Genomic DNA, 6103 nt, shown 5'->3' with positions numbered 1-6103 from the left:
TTTACATGCAGAATGCCTACATACTGCTGTAGAGTGACATGGTGGTTATCTTCTGACCTACAGGGGCTGAGATAAAAAATGTGAGTGCTTTGGAGGCTTAGCAACTGTGGTGTCTCAAGGGAAACCATGGGCAAATCAAATCTTGGCATAAATAGCTCTAATAATAAGGGAGTTTGAGTACCATGTTTGTAACATATAAAATATGACAGACTCAATTACAAATAAGGACCTCTGACATTATGTGCTTCAGTCTGTGCTAGTCAAACTGGGAAAGAAGATGATGAAAGTAATCGTTATTCCCATAAATAGGAAAAAGAAAAATAAGGAGCATACACATAAGAATGTGCTTGAAATTTATTGCTTTTAGAGAAGAAGTGATTTCTATTATTCAGAAACAGCACTGAAAACTGCTTAACAGTTTAAATTGCAATTACATCACCAAATGATAATTAAAAAGGCAAGTATCTTGAAACAAAGAGTACACAGTAAATTATAGTCTGTTTTTCATTTGTATTGTTTTTTGATGATTCTTCAAAAAGTGGTGGTAGTGTGATATGGTATGAAGGAAGAGAATATGCATGTAGAAGTTGTATTTGCCAATCAAACCTGCACAGAGAAAGAAACATTATCTGTAAAATTTTTACCCCTGTAAATACATTTATATTCTGGCCTGGTACAGAGTAGATACTATATAAAATTTTAGTTTATAAAATGCAGGGCCCAAAATAATATTTGACACAGAGTAGACAATTAAACACTTATTAAATTGGTATCTGAACAAATAAAAATGATCATTCAGTATATATAATTTAAATTCAAATTTAAATTGTTTTTCAATCATCATACTATTTTATTCTTCTACTTAAATATAGTCTACACATTTCATTTATATACATTTTCCCTAAATAATATTTTAGTACATCTTTCCTTGATTAAATGTCATCAGTTATTACCTAAAACCTAAGGGATCAAGTTCAGGCTCTTCCTCATATCATTAATGGCAATAGAGAATTGAATGGGAATATAATCTCCCAAATGCACTGAAAAATGATTGAAATCCTTTGGACTGTGTTAACTTTGAATTGTAGAACAATCCTCCCTTATCTCCAACAGTTTGCTCTATTTTGTAGTGAAATATTTAGCCTTTCATAGAATTTAGAACATTTAATGTTGTGTAGACACAGATAAAACTGACTTTCTAAAAAGAAATTGATGACATTTTTGTATTTTCTTGTTAGCATTATGTTAATAATTTCTATAGTAATTGCTCAGTCGAGTTACTTAGGGTATAAAGTGCAAATTTCTCACAAGTTCCCAGATGGTTCCCAGATGGAAGCTTCTCCAAAGACTGCATTTTGGGAGTGAAAACTTTAAGCAACATCTAGGTACAGATTTAGTGGCAGGGAAGCCCTGCAGTTATAACTATAAACCTTTCTGATCAAGAGATTTTATGTGATATGTCTTTCAAAAGTGTCAACAATTCTAAAAAGTATATTTCAGTGTTACAATACACAATTTTTTGATGAGAAAACTGAGGTTTGGGAGCATTAAGAGTAGTCCAAAGTCATGAAACCGGTAGTTGTCAGGGCCAGGATACAAACCCTGGTGTTCCCCATCCTATAATCCAGCCTTCTAACCATAGCAGGACAGAGACTTTATCTCAGAAGCATTTATATAAACTAATACACTTCAAGGAGCTATATCAGGCTGCTTTCTTATACTGGAACTGCTGTTGGTTTAATGGTTTGTTTTTGTTTTTCTTCTTTTAACTGTCAGCACTGATACAGAAAGTAAAAATGTCACTAAACCCATCTTACCTCAATAATCACGTCCTGCAGTCACTGACGATATTAACAGGGATATTGTTAGTATTGTGGTTGGTATGGTTGGTATGGTTGTGGGTATAGTGGTGGTGGTACAAATGGCCGATAAGGGCCATACCCCCCTTCCTGTATACACACAAGGAGAAAGAAAATTGCAGAAAATTGAGATATTGACAGTGCAAATGTTTTTATTAGAAGCTCAGATTGTTAAAGTTTTAGGAACTTACATATTACTTATAAGATTTTTTCCAAACTTTTAATTAGATTTTTCTTTTTGGTTATAAACACATTTTAAAAGCAGGTAAAAATGATTGAGTATTTACCTTTGTACTGTATGTTCACAGTTTTGTGGTTTTATTTTACATGCAGGAACACTGATTATAGGCTATCACTCCAAGGAGGTTTTAAATTTTCCTCAAAATACTACCTCCCAGCAACCAGTTTGCCCACTTTTGAGTATTATGGGAAGGAGATATTTACTAAATTCAGCTTATGTGGTGACAGCTTATGTGGTCACTCTTTTAATGAGCTTACTGTCTCTTATGATTCCTACATTCTTCAATACTTCTGCCTTCTGTTGACACAAATAACCATCATCCCTTTTAGAGCACCTTTTTATTTGGTGTTACTTTAATCCATGTATTTACTATATTAGTTAGGAGATCTTTTGCAACCCTATCAGGTTGACATTATATGCCAACATACGGGGACATCAAGATACATACATTAAGAAAAAATGTTAAAGAAATGAAATTTGCTATCTCATTTATCACGGCCTGTTTAATTTAATGAGTTTATTGCCCTCAAAAAAAAATCAGAAGATGCAAACTTACCATATTTTATGTGTAATTATCAGCCTTTATGCTCTATGAGGCATGTTTTATAATTAATAGAATTAGAATTTTAACTATTTTTAAGGTCAATGTGATTACTCAGGAGATGATACTTGAGGGCTCAGAGAGTAACTGGTTTCTCTGGTTGGCATTATAAGTTTCAATTGAAATGTTGTTAGGACACAATACATTTGTGACTGTTACCTGTGTATCATAAATAGATGAAAACAAGTACACTTTTGCAACTACTACATATATTTGAGAAATAAATATTGACTCTTCTAGAAGAATAAATAATCAGAGAATAAAATTTATTTGGACTACACAGCATTATCAGAGAATACTTACATCGAATCTTCTCAATCTACGAAGAAATTTCTGTGAAAAATGAAGAAAAGCTTAATAATTCAATACAAATGTAGGGAGGACAAAACTGAAAACAAGTTTTCCAGTGAATGAAAATGACTCACCTCTTCAGATGAATCAGCTCCCTTAGAAAACAGAAAATGAGACAATAGTTATTATCTTAATGTTATAATTCCAGATTGAGTACAAAAATGAACTCAGCAGCTACAATTGTGAGTAAACAGGATGTAAGCAAATCATCAATAGACACTAAATTAGTTATTTTTGCTTTATGACATCTTTAAAATGTGTCAAGAGTATGCTTTTCTGTAATTAGTGTGCTATATTCAAATATAAATTTATTTTGATTTATACTTCTTTGGTGTGTGAAAGGGAGTAAATGGTTATCATTGATGAATGAAAAGTGAAACTGTAGTTTTTCATATGTTCTCAGTAGCTCAAAGGCTACTTACATATAACTTTTATTTACTGACAGAGACAAGCATTATGTTTTTCTCTGTTTTCCTTACATTTTTATGTTTTATTTTTCAGACACCTATCTTTTTATAACAAATAATGTGGTATACTATGATTTTATAATCAAATTAGTTTTTGAAATATCTGTTAGAATTTACCAGATAAGTTGGAGTATTTTTATTCTTTCATGGCCAGTTTCCTACTAATGTCATAGACAGAAAAGGAACAGGAGAAAGAGAAGGAAGTAGAGTAGAAGAAAGAGCTCCAGAGAAGTCAAGTGCTTTACCTGGTGATACAGAGTAGTAAATGACAATACAGACTGGGAACTCATAGCATGTGATAGATCTGAAGTTTTGTTTTAAAGTTAAAAATAAGCAGCTTTATTTTGGAAAGTGTGTGCTAAATAATTGTGAACTAATTTTAAGTTAGGCTTTGCAAAGAATTACTTGAAAATTTCTACTTTGACATCTTTTAATACTTGAATTCCACTCAAGTGCACCTACTTCATTCCTGAGATTTCTAGCTTCAGATGGTCTAGAGTATTACGTGTTTAAAGATACTTTTACAAGCTCTCAGTTCCACATATTTAAGAAGTTCAGTAAAACTTTATTTCACATTAAACTAAATATACTTTAGTGTCTGTAGGTGAATAATGAATATTCATTCTAAATGCTTAAAGAGCTTATGTAGGTTAATACAAAAAAATGTTCATATAGAAACCTTAAAACATATAAAACTGTATTCAAGTAAACACCAACATATGCAGAATACAAAGAATAGAGAGACTCTTGGGATAGGTACTGAGAATATATTCTTCAAATGTCCTGATATACTTACAATCATGGAAACCATGACAGCCAAGATGAAGGCGAACACAAGGAACTTCATAGTTGGCTGGGTTCTCTGAAAACATACGTGGAAATTCAGTATCACATTTTTTCTTGTATTCGCCCATCAAAATTTTATTGATTATGCTATGCTCCAAAGCACTGGGAGACACATGCCAGATAGAAAGACAATTAAAACCCATTGTCTGACATAATGAAATTTGGAGACTTGTCGGAGACATTGATAAGTAAAAGTGAGAGCTCCGATATGGAAATGCTAAGGCGTTAGAGAAACACACAAACCAACACCTTACACAGACCAAGTGAATAGGGGTGTGAAAGTAAAGAATAAAGTAAAGCTTGAGTTGGATTCTGTGGGATGAGTAAAGAGGTGTTGGGCAACTATAAGAAAATGAAAAAGAGAGAGGATACCATATTGAAAGTGCAAGCAGTTCAAAATGTAGGGAGGATAAAACTGGAGACAACATGATTACTTGATTACTTAGGTTTTGTAACATTATGGGGCACCTTAAATAATGGCATTAGGGATGATATTTAAGGTACAGTGTAAAGAGATCTTAGGATGTTAGAATGACAAGCAATGGGCAATCGCTTTATAATAACGTCACTGAAAATGAGCCAGATTTCTGTCTTGAGAGTTGCAACAATGGTGTAACATTCAGTTTAGAACATTAATGATATTGGGTAGAAAAAAATCAAACTGATAAGAAGTCACAGAGAAAATATTCATACCTCCTCTGAGAAGTGGAATTGGTGAAGAAGACTTAATATTTTAAATAATCTCATTCAACAAAATTAACCTAATCTGGGACTATGATATGTTATCATAAACATGTATAAGCCAGTTAACCCAGTTCCTTGGTTATTAAACAAAAAAAAAAGTTAAAGAGATTATTTGTAAATTATAAACATCTAAATAGAGATATTTTCAGTGAAACACATAATTGCCACAAGACTTACAAATAAATGACATTTTTACCTGTTTATTGAAAACTATAGAGTAATCCATATAAAGGTAATGGTCTTCATTATTCTAATCTCTTTTACCAGTAACTTGTGATAAAACATTACAAGAATATGTTTTACTTAATTATAAAAAAATTGCTGTTATTAATAACCCAAAATCTCCAAAATATAAAGCAGAACTCATTATTTATGGCATTTGCTTTTTTACTTATTCACTGATTTGCCTCAGTTATTTAAATTGAAATTTCTGGTTTGGCATGGTGGCTCATGCCTGTAATCCCAGCACTTTGGAAGGCCAAGGCAGACAGATCACCTGCGGTCAGGAGTTCAAGACCAGTCTGACCGACATAGAGAAACCCCATCTCTACTAAAAATAATAATAATAATAATTTAGCCGGGCATGGTGGTGAGCGCCTTTGTAATCCCAGCTACTTAGGAAGCTGAGGCGGGAGAATCGCTTGAGCCCGGGAGGCGGAGGTTAAGGTAAGCTGAGATTGCACCATTGCACTCCAGCCTGGGCAACAAGAGTGAAACTCTGTCTCAAATTAAAAAAAAAAAAAAAAAAAAAAGGAAATCTCTGGTATTAAGAGCAACTGTAAAAATAATATGTACCTTGGGGTTTTTCTATCACCTGATAGATAAACCTACCCATCAGTCATTTTATGATACAAAAAGAACAAAAACTTTAGTGTTTTTTGTATCTGTAAACTGTATTGAAAGTATGGAATCAAAAAATACTTATAGAAGAGTAGTTTTCTTTTACTAACCTTGATAAATTGAAAGATGGATATACAGACATAGATGTATAAAT

General features: G+C 32.6%; 1 long non-coding RNA gene across 1 annotated transcript in view; it reads right to left on the bottom strand.

Annotated features, from left to right (window-relative positions):
- Positions 1-336: 336 nt before the first annotated feature.
- LOC105530652 overlaps positions 337-6103 on the bottom strand; it is a 7465-nt gene continuing 1698 nt past the window's right edge. Inside the window, exons 2-6 of the long non-coding RNA XR_001004678.1 lie at positions 4316-4381; positions 3127-3147; positions 3005-3034; positions 1818-1945; positions 337-606 (exon numbers count right to left, since the gene is read on the bottom strand). This is a non-coding gene — a long non-coding RNA (uncharacterized LOC105530652). The remainder of the gene's footprint in view (positions 607-1817; positions 1946-3004; positions 3035-3126; positions 3148-4315; positions 4382-6103) is intronic.

This window comes from Mandrillus leucophaeus, unplaced genomic scaffold, assembly GCF_000951045.1.
Source record: "Mandrillus leucophaeus isolate KB7577 unplaced genomic scaffold, Mleu.le_1.0 Scaffold837, whole genome shotgun sequence".
In the NCBI taxonomy this organism is placed as follows: Eukaryota; Metazoa; Chordata; class Mammalia; order Primates; family Cercopithecidae; genus Mandrillus; species Mandrillus leucophaeus.
This window is presented reverse-complemented; position numbering and strand designations above follow the sequence as displayed.